The sequence below is a fragment of the Abrus precatorius genome, unplaced genomic scaffold (assembly GCF_003935025.1).
Source record: "Abrus precatorius isolate BTA unplaced genomic scaffold, Abrus_2018 Scaffold8, whole genome shotgun sequence".
Taxonomy (NCBI): Eukaryota; Viridiplantae; Streptophyta; class Magnoliopsida; order Fabales; family Fabaceae; genus Abrus; species Abrus precatorius.
In genome coordinates, this window is record NW_020874428.1 from 7,034,179 (window position 1) to 7,036,200 (window position 2,022).

The following is a 2,022-nucleotide window of genomic DNA, read 5'->3' on the forward strand; positions in this document are numbered from 1 at the left end:
TGTTTAATATATTAATAAATATAAATTTAAAAGATAAAATTCTTGAAAGTAAATTTTAATACTAAAAAATATAAAAAAAATTAAAATATGTTTTATAAAAGTAAATATAAATATTAGAAAAATCTAAAAAATTATATAAAATAATAAAAATAAAACTTTTAATCTTTAAAATTTTAAAAAAATTAATAGATATACAAGTAAAAATAAAATTATTACAAAAAAATATGTAATTTATACTTTATTTTTATTTAATTTTAATTTAAAATATACATGTGGTAAATTATAGAGAATAATAACTCTATTAAAGGTTTAACTTTCTAAATAATAAAATATATTAAAGTTGATTGGAAATGAATATAAAATTATATAAATACAGGAATTTCGCTGCTTAAAAATACCATTAATCACAAAAAGTGTCAAATAAAAAGAACACTACCTACAAGTGTTAAGGGATTTTCACATTATCATGTAAACGAATACTCTCTAGTTGTTGGAGAAACTGGATGTCCAAATATTCAATATTTGACTTATTTATATTTTTAATTTTTTTAAAATATTAATTACCATAATAAATTTAAAAAATGTGTCCAGATAAATTATAGTCATATAAGCTCCTATTTCTATTTAAGTTAGGCAAAATTATTTTTTTATTTTTAATTTATTAATTTCATTTTATTATGAGATGAAACATGTAAAAAATAGACACGTGTCTTGAATTTTTTTATTAGATAAAGACAAAATTAAATAGGCGTTTCGTCCAAGTCTCAGACGAAACAATCATTGGTGACACATAGTTTGAGAAGGCTAAAATGAAACTTTGCAATGCTGACACGTGTTTGAATCTTAATAAGGGACAAAATTGCTGAAGTATTAAAATATATAAGCATTCTCTTGTTAAAAGAGTGCAATTACACTTTATTATCCAAAAAAAATTCTATATAATCTCAAGGATGCAGAAATAAAATGTGCAAAAAGAGTTAGAAGAAATTTTTGAGGTTAGTTATTTTGTTTTTAAATTAAATTTTGAATATTATTATAATTTGTAGCTTATTTAAATTTAAATAGTTTAATTAGTGTAATGAAAAGATGTTACTAAAATTGATAGATATATTAATTAATATATTTGTGTATAAATTGAAATAATAAATTTAATTTTTTAGTTGTTATTACAAAAGATATAAAAATTATATTAGTAGAAGTTTAATATTATGTTGAATATTAATTTTAAAATAATATTATATATGTTAGAAAAATTTGTTTTAAATATGTGTAATATGTATAACTAATATAAAAGATTTTGAATGTATATAAGTTCAAGTGAATGTAGTAGTGTGTTTGAATGTGGTAAATATAATTTATTATTTCTTATTTATATAAAGTAGTAATTTTTATTATTTTCTTATAAATGCAGGATGAATGATGTCGTTATTTTTTTATATTTGAATGGAAAAATGTTCGTTAAAAACGAAGATGTGACATTTGAAGATAACAAAAAAAAAATGAAAAAGATTAGAAGAGGGATAACTTTTCAAAATTTGAAAAAAAATTCATGAAAAGTTAAATCTTAATAATAATCATGTTATATTTAGATTAATTTCACGTTTGTTGGTTAATTCAAGTGCTAAACAATATACTCCATTGAATATATGTAACAATTAAGATATTGATTACATGATTAGTGAGTATCAACAACAAAGTATTATAATTGTTATTGAATTATATGTGGATATTACGTTTGGTAAGAGTTCAAGAGCTGATTCAAATATGTTGGACTTAAACTTATCAATGTCACCGCCTAACCTTATATAAAAATATTAAACTGTCATTTTGGTCCTTGAGAGAGTTTGCATCTTACATTTTAGTCTCTGAAAAATTAAAAATATCACGTTCATCCTTGACTTTCATCTTCGTTGGACATTTAAGTCTATAGACCTAAATATCGTTAATAGATAGTAATGGAATGCTGACATGTCACGTTGAGTGGCACGTGTCAAAATGACGCTGACGTGTCATGTTAAGTGA